General features: G+C 34.0%; 1 long non-coding RNA gene across 1 annotated transcript in view; it reads right to left on the bottom strand.

Moving 5' to 3' along the window:
• Positions 1-3,062: 3,062 nt before the first annotated feature.
• Positions 3,063-11,220, bottom strand: part of LOC113458986 (uncharacterized) — a 37,132-nt gene continuing 28,974 nt past the window's right edge. The window contains exons 3-4 of the long non-coding RNA XR_003379740.2: positions 5,558-5,841; positions 3,063-3,226 (exon numbers count right to left, since the gene is read on the bottom strand). This is a non-coding gene — a long non-coding RNA (uncharacterized LOC113458986). The remainder of the gene's footprint in view (positions 3,227-5,557; positions 5,842-11,220) is intronic.

Raw genomic sequence — 11,220 nt, 5'->3', positions numbered from 1 at the left:
GATGCTGTGCATTTTGTTTTGATTAACATATTAGCTCTGGCTTTGTGTTATCAGGAAAGAATAACCTCTGAGCCTGAAACATAAAACACAATATCTGCCTCTTTTCCCATGACATTAAAACACCTCAGTAATACCCATTTAAGCTCCTCTCCTGCTAGTTTTTGAAATTAAAGAAAGAAAGCAAAAATTATATGTTGTTATTAAAAAAGGGAAAAAAAAGAAACAAAAGAAGAGTGGATTTAGAGCTATCTCAATGCATCAATAATGCATTCATTATTGAATATAATTTCAATTAACTGTATAAGATACCTACAATGAACTGGTAAACTTTGAGAACAGAAGGAAAGTAAATACTAATACTGTATTGGATTTTAGGAACTGTTCTCTTTTCATCACATGAATCTCTATTGTTCAGTAAAAATTCCCAAAGTCTTCTGTTGCCATTGAATTCATAAATAGTTGGGATTGGGCCTTTATGGGGCTGTTTTAGAATCTCATTGAGACAATACATAGATACCTGCCATCCTGAAGTATTCCTCAGCACTCAAGTTTAAATTTTACCTTAAGTGAAATAAAGACTGATGTAAGGTGAAAAATAGTAATTCCTTTATTTGGATTAAAGCATATTTTAGGAAAAAACTAAACCAAACTAAACCATACCAACAAGTGCCACCACCACTCCCAAAAAAATTCACAAGACAAACAAAAAAAAAAAAACACAAAAAAAACCCAAAAAACAACACAAAGGAGAAACTCATGATAACCAACTAAAGCTATAAAGTTTATCCGTGTATAACATTAGGGCTAAATCTGTTACCTTTTGTAAAGAGACAAATAACTTTGGGGAAAATCTGGATGCTTGCACCATAAAAATTCTTTCACTAGTAACCTTTAAAGCATTAGAAAAATCCTCCAAAATTAACTAAATCTTTAAAAAGCTTCCTTTGCTTTCAGACCCTCATTTCACTAACAAATTGAAAAGCAAAGAAAAATAAATACAACAGTCAAGGTAAAAAAACCCAAGATTGCTACTTCTGCTTCCAAAACATACTTAAATGGTCTTTTTCCTCTGCTTCTCACATCCCTTTGACACAAATATTGTAAGCTTTTATTATTGTTCCCTCTGCTGCTTGTTTTTGAAGTCCTTAACATTAAGAGGAGATGCACGATGTAGGGGTTGCTCTTTGTTCCTACAGCACAATAAACAGCAGCACAAGTGGCTCAACTCCTTTATTTTTTTTAAAGAATCCAGTTGGTAGCACTTAGAGTAAAACATAAACTCTGAAGACTTTTGCTTTATCTCAGGCTATTTATTCAACAAACCATGGACAAAATAATTGTCATTACTTTCTGCATTTCCTTGATTTTTCTTGAGGGTGTTGCAGTCAAATGCCAACAAAGTCCAGACTTTAGGGTTCCGACTCCATAGCCTTATGTAAATTGACTGATGATTCCACCAGAAGAGTTCTGCTTTCTACAGCTGAAATTTTCAATTTTTTCCTAAGGATTACAATTGAAGAATTTTATTCGTTCTTTTTGCGATCTTTTTTAGAGAAGAAAAATTTAAGACTTTAAAATTTCTTGCTCTTTATTCTGAGAGTTTTGTTACTTTCTTCAGCCTCAGATCACAGCAAACATCTCTTTGCCTTGGTACAATGCAGTAGTTTTCACCCTTAAACATTGAACTCTTTTTGCAAATTTATGATTGAGTTTTGTCATTTCAGTGGTGGCTCAGTTATAATATTGAACTGACTCGAATAAAAAATTATAAAAATTATTTCCTATAAAATACTTCTGTTGCAGGCAATGTCATCACTTTCCCTTTCTTTTCACCAACATTTACTAGAATAATTCAAAGCTTGCTACAGTTTTAAGTCTTCTGAGCCAGTGATAAAACAATATGTGAATCTGGAAACACTGACAGGATGAAGTGAAAAAGCTAACAGGGAAAAAATAAGCTTTTTCTTTCCCAATGAGGAAATAACATATTAAAAAAAAAGGTAAGTAAAATATTCTGTTTTCAAAAACTGAATCTGGTTTTAAGTAACACATTGTCCATATGACCCTAAAAAACAACCTATGCCAATCAGCAAAGCCAGATTATTTAGCTAAACTTCACAGCTGTTCTCACTGCAGACAAAACCCCGCAGATATTTACAGTAGTTACAAACACCTACACTTCCTGAATATTCTACCACCTCTATGAGGAAAAGGTATAAATAATAATGAGCAGGATGATTTTTCAGATAATTTGACTTATACTTGTTCCCAGTTTCTGTCCTATTATCTGCTACATTTAGGGATCAACTGAAGAAGAAATCATGAGCTGTTGAAGACAGCAATTCGGAAGACAGAAATAAGTTTTTGTTTAATACCCTGCCAATGCTGCCACTGTGAACACTAACAATCAGGAATCATCAGTGCCAGAGTCTGCAATGGATTCAGTCCAGGGCTCCAGATCCAAAATCAGTCTGTCATTGACTCTTTGTTAATATATAAATCATTTACTGAAGCATAGCCAGTCAAAACAGAATACCATTTGTGTGCACGTGAAAGCCTGGCTGCTCCTGCCAAGAGTGACTCATGTTTAAGGAGCACAAAGAAAATGAAGGCTCAAAATGCATATTTAAGGTCGGATTTTTTTGTTGCTTGGAACTTGTATCTGCATTTTTACCTGTGCAAAATACTGCTTGGTTGTTCAGAAAGTGAAACACTCACATTAAGGTAGAAGCAGTACGAATTGTTAAGGAGTCCTCAAGCTCACAGATTATACCCTGCATGTAAAAAAACCCAAAACCAACAGCTTAATAAACTTGGTGGTAAAACTTGGTGATGAGGAAAAAATTTTTTTTTTCATTATCTTTTCTGTATATCATTGCAGAAAAATAAAGGTTTTATAAATTGACTCATATACTCATTGTTTTTCCTAGATGTTGTACTAACAGAGATAGAAGAGAGCAGGACAAAACTACATTCTGTGATCATCACTTAATGCTGGCAAATGCAATCCTTAGCTTTTTATTGCATATAGTACTGTAATGGGCAAAAATACCTTTCAGGATCAGAGATGTATTTGTTACAGCAGCTGTACAGAAAAGAGAAGATGATAACTTGCAAAGATGCCCCAAGAAAGGCAAACAACTGCTAATTTACTCCATATTCAGTTCTGGTTCTCTGCTTGTCATTAGAATTAAGACTCCCTTGCTTTGACGCAGAGAGGTATGACCTATGAAAAACAAGATATGGTATACTTTAGGATTTGTTGTAGAGAAACACCTCTAAAACCATATAATGATTTTTCTGACACGTCCTCAAACATCCAAACAGAATTCAATTTAGTTTTATATGACTATTTATTTTATATATATTTATATCAATTCAAGCATTTTATTTTATTTTATATTTTTAAATGTTTATAACTTAAATAAAATTAATATTAAATTAAATTAAGTTAAAAACTAAATCTATAATTTATCCATATCTGATTACATAAAACAATATACATATTTGTAGTATTTCCATGGTTTTAATGTAGAAAGTAATGCAATATATTTTATGAATTCTGAAAAAAGAAGAAAATCTGTAATGGATTATAAAACATTGGACCATAACACAGCACAGAACTTCCAAAGCATTACAGAATTGAAGAGTAGTTTGAGTTGGAAGGGACTTTAAAGGTTATTCAGTTCCAACTCTCTTGCCATGGGTAGGGACATCTTTCACTAGACCAGGTTACTCAGAGTTCCATCCAATCTGGCCCTGAACATTTCCAGAGATTTACATATTATATTAAACAGTTCTTTATGCAAATAACTCACATCATCCAATCTTCATCAAAATTTCATCTCTGAATAAAACAAAATGTTCCTGAAAAAATACTTTTTCTTGTTTCTTTATTCTCTAAAATGAAGTCCATCATTCTATTCATGCATTTAACACTGAAAAGGACAAATTTACTTTTTTTAGTATTACTATCTTAAACATTAATATAATAAGAAAGAATTTGCCATATCCAGCTTTTAGAAAGTAGCCTTCTATTAATACATTTTATGCTCAAGCATATCATCAAGTGTAACTCATATACAGCCAGGATGGCTTCATTATATTATATGGTTTAGTTATACATATAAAGCTATATTAAAAGATATTTTTAGGATATAATGAAATAACTTTTAGACTGATGAAAAGTGTTAGAGATTGTTAGCTAAGCAGTCATGAGAATCAAGTCAATTATATGTACTGTTCTTTGTTCTGTTTTATTATGTGAACTGGACATTTAGGTGGGTGAAAATATTCCTTTTCCTTCCTCCTTGCTGTAAAAAAAATGTCATAGCTAAAGTCAAAAATATCATTAACAGCTTCATATGGTGATTCACTGTCAATTTTCAAACATTTGACAACTCATCCTTTTAATGCCGTTTCCTTTCTGACTACTACATGAATAGAAAACAGGGTTATTTCTTTTTCATAACTGGTAACAAGCAGCTATTGAAAGTATTTTGCTATTTCCATGACTTGAGGGAGGAGTGTTTGCAGACAAAATACTCTTCCTTTTAAAGAAAGAAACAATTTTAAGAACAAAAATTCCCCAAAACTATACAACCCCAACCAAACCATTAATGGTTTTCTTCTCTAAAGGATACATTTATGATATACTGGAAATTCACAGAAGTGTTGGATTATCAACTAGTACCAAGATGCAAGAAAACTGAAAATCAAGAGATCTAAATGGATAATGTCTGATAAAATTGGAAAATTTTTTTGATTCTTTGTACTGGCCATCACATCTTCTATGTTTCTAAATTGTTTCATTTTTAATAGCTAATCTTTTTGAAGAATCCTATTCCTGCAATCTGCACCAGAATATTTTTAAGATAATTGCATTTTCAATCTTTAGGCAAATGATAACTTATAAAATGTCTTTAATCTCTTCCCAGTTCTTTGACTGATTGTGCTTCTCCAGGATTGTGTTAGTGGCAAGACCTGATTGCGATACTCTCAGATACCATAAGAACACTTTAAAAAAGTTTGTTTCTTTCCTCCAAAATTCTTCAGCTAGGCAATGAGAAACTCACAGATTTTTCCAACTGCACCAGAAGTTCCAAGGCTGCACTCTGAAATCTCACTGACAGCTGAGAACAGATCAGCACTGCAATAAAGCCAAGTCTCCAGCAAAAACTGCTCACTATCAATAAAGATTTTCAGGTGCTTCTGGTAAGCCACTGAGGTCATATCAGAATTAACTGATTTACATTATTCTTTGTAAAGAACTCTCTGGTTTATTCATGTTTTTTTTTTCCCTGACTAAAAGCATTATTATCTCAATTTTGAAGGAATTGACAGTTATTTTGTTTTTTAATGAATATCATTAAAAGCTTTCTTTCACAATTTTGTTCCTTGATATATATATATATATAACTTGAAATATAAAATTCTTAATTTGAGTAAAATATTTTTAAAAACTGAGTGTAGATTTAACTCTTTCAAAGCTCTGAGATTGACATTGTTTCAGTACCATGTTTCTTTAAGTTTAACTTGAAAACAATGCAAAACTTACCACTCACAGAGTAAGGCTACATCCTTGACACTTATGTTATTGCTCTGCCAAGATGTACTCAGTGGATTCAGTCTTCAATTTATTCACACAGTAAATGAATTAAATGAGTAATGAATCCTATGTAAATGGGAGGTTATCAGCCTGTTTGGACCAGAGAGAGGGTAGCTGGTGTTCAATCATGACCTATGATGAATGCAATTTGACACACATGGGATAGTCCTCTTCTTGTCCTTTCCACTCTGCCTCCTGGTCTGTTTCCTTCTCTCTGTAAATCAATTCTTTTCCTGAGGGAAGAACAACCAAAGAATAAAAAGGGCCATAACAGACCATGCAGCAGTCATTTCTAGAAAGAAAGCAGAGAGCCTAAATTTAGTCTGTTTGGCCATTCAGAGCTTCTGTCTAGGGTTTATTAGCATTCCCTAAGATCAAGAATTCTGTTTTCCTCCTTGTTTTGCTTGAACCTTGACCTTGTTCTCTGCATTGAACAGTAACAGGATTGCTGTTATAAACATCTATGACCCTTTGGTCCAATTCCATCCAATTAAATTTACATAGTGCTAAAACATTCTTGTTTAGATTTCAGTTGTCCATCTAAATATAACAACACACTTCACCATCTTTTATGATATAAACATATGTCTACTGCCTGTGTGTTGGTAATACTAACAGCAAATTCCACAATTATGGGATGCAACACCTTTTCACATCTACAGCCTTTTGTGCCTACTTCGTATGACTTTGGATACGTCTGCAACTTTTTAAAACTCTTATCTCTGTTTTCATGTATTAGGTTCCAAGTGACTGTAGTTACTCACAAATATTAAATACATAACCAGTGATACTGGTAACGTATTTAATTTTTTATACATATACATATATATACACACATTGTTACATACTATCTAAAGCATTAAAATTCAGTAGATTATGACTTACCAAAAATTAAAACAGAAGATCTATTGCAAAGGAAAACAAAAGCTCTTTCTCAAGGACAGAAAGAACAGGTACACAGTTCATAAGTCAGTGAAGTATGCAGAACATTTTGTGATTCAAAGACTTAAAAAGAGCCTTTAGATCATTGATGATCATCATCATTATACATGTTCACCTACAACAAGGGCCAGAAGGAGGATCTGGGGAACTACAGGTCCATCAGTCTGCCTTTGGTGCTGAGAAAGGTCATGGAGCAGATATCCTGAGTGCAATCACCCAGCACGTGCAGAACAGCCAGGAGATCTGGCCCAGCCAGCGCAGGTGTAGGAAAGGCAAGTCCTGCTTGGCCAACATGCTCTCCTTCTAGGAGGATAACCTGCCTAGAGGACGAGGAAAAGGCTGTGGATGTTTTGGAGGTTGTAGAGAGGTGGATCTCCTTTCCCTAACAACAAGTGATAGTACGAAAGGAAACAGCCTCAAGTTGAGCCAGGGAAAATTTAGATTCCATATTAGGAAAAAAATTCTTCACCAAAAGGATTGTTAAGCCCTGGAATGGGTTTCTGAGGGAAGTGGTTGAAATGCCATTCCCAGAGGAACCTAAAAGGCATGTAGACACGGTGCTTAAGAACACCATGTCTACATGGTTTATACTTGTTGGACTTGATAGCAGTATGTTTACATTGGACTTGATGATCCTAATTATTAATTATTAATTATTTTCCAGCCTAGATGATTCTATGGTTTGCTCCTTCATTCAAAACTCCATGCTGTGACTGTGCATGACTTCAAGACCCACAAACTAATGCTGTATTCACAGAGGGAGAAGCACCTTTAAAACTCGTGTTTTTTTATCATAACTTTCACTAGGTTTTTGGACTGCAACAGTGAAATATTGTAACAATGAAAGCCACAGCAAATGACAATATTGGGTTTCAAACCCCCTCACACAACCTGGGAAAAATACAATCCCCTCACAAAACTCTTCTTTGAATTAACAGGTCATGCACTACCCATGTTTTATTCCAATCATAATTAATAATAGAAGTACATACCATCTAAATGTGTTCAAAGGAGTATTTATGCAATGTTTGTTTCTCTTAATTTTTTCAGAAGTAACATTTGGCAGATTGGAGTTTATTCTGAATAAATGGAAAACAGCTAATTTTCTATCACTCAATGCATTTTAGGCACTTAATAGCAATGTTCAACCATTGAAGAAAATTGTTCTGTTCCATATTCCAAGGGAACTCAGGGGCAAGGTGGGGGGAACGGTGTGGGGAATGCAAACTTCTATGTACATTTTAATGCTTCCAGCAGATTTAACTAAACTTTTCCAGATTCTAAACTATATCTCCATGGCTGAGCAAATCTCTGGTAGAGATAAAATTCTGCAAATACATCTGTTTCTTAAGAAAGGTACTTATCTAACCACTCAGTGCAAATATCTCTGAAAAGCTAAGCTGTCTCAGCTCCCTTCCATGAAAATGAAGGCTACTCAGCACCTCAGAGAATGAGCATTAAGCTAATGCAGTTGATCACCCATTTCTGCTTACATTTCAATGCAATTCTTTAGATAAAATAGAAAGAAAATCTTTAAGAAAACATAATCTACTGCAAACAATTTATATTAAGCTCTTAGTTTATCCAAAGATATCTGTACCTCACCTGCTCCTATTTGAAAAGACTAGAGTTAATTAATGATACCTCATATAGCTTTCCAAATTACATTCATGTTTATGAAAACAAGAATTACCTGGAGAAAGTGGAAAAGCTGAGCATCAAACTTAAGCCTTTTCATAATCAATTATGCATTTATCCAAGAATCAAATTTTCTAGTTTCATTACAAAAAACAAACAAGCAAACAACAGAAAAAGTATAGGACATAATTATGCAGAAAAGAAGGCTTGACAGAATTTTCTAATCAATAGCTCAAATCTAGGGAAAGCAGAGAGTAATATTTAAAATGAGCTCAAAGTAGTCTCAGAGTTATTGATTTGATTCCACTACAGCACATTTCCAGCACTTCTGTTCTCTGCGAGTCTTATGGGTATAATTATTCTGTCCTTCAGGAACTATACTGGTTAAAGCAAAAATGACAGAACTGAATAAATTTTGTCTTTTTTTTAGTACCATATTGCCCTTTAATACTGCGTAGGAAGGATTTTTTATCTGTCATTTTTACATACTTAACAAAGAAGGAATGATTGAAAGTGGGTTGCTCTTGACAATTTTCAGGTAGGCTTATTCTTTCATAAGCTGTGCATCCAATATTCTTACATAAACCTAGTATACTTTCTGTTGTCAGGGCATCCCCAAAAATAAAGACAACAATGACTTCACTTTCTCCTGTCAGTTTTTCTACTTATAAGAGAGGATAAAAATTATATCTACCAGCTAACAAACCTACCACACAAGATGCTTGGGAGGATGAACTTGTTGACAAGCTACATTCTGGAAGCCTAGTAAAGATCAAACATCTATTTAAATTTGCAATGCACGTGGATTTCTATAAAATTGTATACATGTCAGTCCCCAATTATAATCTGAAAACAAATAGTTGCTCAAAGTCGAAATTCTCAATTTTTTCTAAATACAAAAGTAGAGGCTTACATTTCAGAGCTATTGAACAGCTGTGAAAATCAGAACACCCTGGGAGCGTGCAAGCCTGCTGCTCTATGCAGCACTAACACACATTCACAGGATGCACAGTAGTTGTCAGGACATTGCTCATTATACTGCTGATGGAGTGTGCTGGAAATTATACTACATTATGTGTGGTATTCTCATCCAACAATCAGAAGAATGGGTTTCATTCTTTCCTTAGGCCAAACAGCATCCGGCTCACATATTTTTTTCTTTGAAGTCGCTCTAACCACAAAACTATGCAAGATGCTCTCCTCCTGCTTTAGTTCATACACTTTCCTATAGGAACATTAGACTAATCAGGCCAGTGACAGAAAATGCAAGACAGCTTATGACTATGTGTCCTCTTTTAGACCTACACAGAAGTCCTAATTAGTTTTTAAAAGTGTTGGAATGTTAGTGTATCTGATGGAGCTTTAGACTCCCTTGAGCTACACCACATGTAGAAGAGTAGAAACATGAAGCAAATATGTAGAACAACATCAACAATTTTGTACATTGGAAGTTCTCTGGGTTTAAATGGCATATCCCTTCTTGTACCCCTTGGAATTCTCTGCACTGTATGATGTGTGCTGTAAGATTTAAAGCACACAATACACCAGATTAAGGCAGAAATCTTGGATATGTTCTTTTTGAAATTTTCACCAGGATCTAAATAAACTGAAATCTCTATCTCATGCATACCATCTTTAAAAATCTTGTTTGGAATTTTATTCTTCGTGTCTGGAAGACATTGAAAAGGATTTTCAAAGCAATGTAGTGAAAGTGCAGCATTCATTTTCCTTAAAAATAAATTCTCCTTCACCAAAGTAGACCCATCAGACATAAATACTCTGTAAGAACAATTTTCAGAAAAAAACCCAGTAATTTTCCATTCATGTGCCAAAAAGACTTCATGCATCTTGATATGCCCATATTCATAAGCACATAGACATATATATATTACAATACCTAAAAAACTCAGACTATATAAAGTAAAAGACTATATGAAGTAGAATACCATCAGGCAGGGTGCTAAGAGAGAGACTGAGATACATCCAGGGACTATTACATCTACATGTAAATATAGTCCAGATAGAATTGTTTCTTATCAGCATGCCATGATTTTGTATTCTGATCAATTATAGAAATTGGCTCAGTCTGAGCAATGTGTTAAATGTATTTTAGTTCCACATTTGTAATTATGCATGCAGCTATATCACTTGATAGTGAGACTACTCAAGCTGGCTCTGCCAATTGAGATCATTTATGGCATACGTCCCCACTATTCTAGTCCCCAATAATGAAAATGCTTGACTTTGATTTGCTACTTATATTTTCTACCAATAAAACTTATTCCTCTGTCTTGGGAAATACTGATATTTTAGCTGTCCTCATCTGTTCAGAAGACCTACTAAGCAGCATTTTTAAAATTATATTATCTTCATATTATCCCCACAGTCCTCCTTAGCTAACTTCAAAGATAATTAATGAGTATTCCAAACAGGTTTTATTGAGAGTCATCTATCAGTTGGAAAGTTACAGTTTCTATATGTTGCAAATACCCACACATTTGCATCTCCTCATTAGGAAAGTTCCCAATTCTGCTGTACCTCATAAGGGCATATAAAATGATTTTACTAGCAGCTCAGATAACTTTTAATTTAATGATTCCAGAGACCTCGTTTTCTCCTGAACAGTCTAAACTACCATAAATCACAGGAATCACATGCCCTTTCTCATTTACCCCACTAGATTATAAAGTTAGTAAATTACAGTAGCCTGAAATGTGAGTTTGACATGGCTTTTTAAAAATGATTGAAAAGAAGGAAAATCAAATTAGTTTAGGCTGTAATGTAAACATTATGGATTTGTTTACATTACAGCCTAAACAGTTCTTCTGAGAACTTCAGAAGAAATAACAATCTCTCACTGCTTGTACTCAATCCTGTAATATTCAGTGTTTCCTGCTTTCGTTGTATGTATTTATACCTGCATCTTAGATGTAAGGGTTCAATTCAAGATAAATGAGGGTTTCTCCTTTGAATTCAGCACAAAAAGTATAAACTTGTTTGTAGGCATATCCTTTAGAAATGAATAGGAACAT

This window comes from Zonotrichia albicollis, chromosome 6 (genome assembly GCF_047830755.1).
Source record: "Zonotrichia albicollis isolate bZonAlb1 chromosome 6, bZonAlb1.hap1, whole genome shotgun sequence".
In the NCBI taxonomy this organism is placed as follows: Eukaryota; Metazoa; Chordata; class Aves; order Passeriformes; family Passerellidae; genus Zonotrichia; species Zonotrichia albicollis.
The sequence above is the reverse complement of the archived record's forward strand: the minus strand, read 5'-3'. Positions and strand labels throughout refer to the sequence as shown.